The following is a 392-nucleotide window of genomic DNA, read 5'->3' as shown; positions in this document are numbered from 1 at the left end:
AAAAATATTTTAAAAAAAGAATTGCAGCTTTTGGGTCTATAAGGTCAGTGAAATCCCCTCAGGATTTATCCTGACATCCTGTACCTCAGATTGTAGAACTTTTGTCAGTGTCAGCCATGTGGATAAATCACAGCCATTCCTTGGCCAATGTGCTCTCTGTGAAAGCCTGAGAGAATGTTTTCTCTCCATGTGACTCTCCTTAAGTATTCTGTACATCATCGATCACTTTCCTCTTTGGCCCCATAATGTCCTTGATCAGAAAATTGGGGACACCATCGTGTTACATGACTTTACAGTACAAGTTCTCATATGTCCTGACTCTTAATTGACCTTGGAAGGCTAGGTCCAAAATGTTGATTTTCTCTTCGGCCTTCCTTTTTCTCTAATCTTGG

This window comes from Octodon degus, unplaced genomic scaffold (assembly GCF_000260255.1).
Source record: "Octodon degus isolate 3935 unplaced genomic scaffold, OctDeg1.0 scaffold00018, whole genome shotgun sequence".
NCBI lineage: Eukaryota > Metazoa > Chordata > Mammalia > Rodentia > Octodontidae > Octodon > Octodon degus.
The sequence above is the reverse complement of the archived record's forward strand: the minus strand, read 5'-3'. Positions refer to the sequence as shown.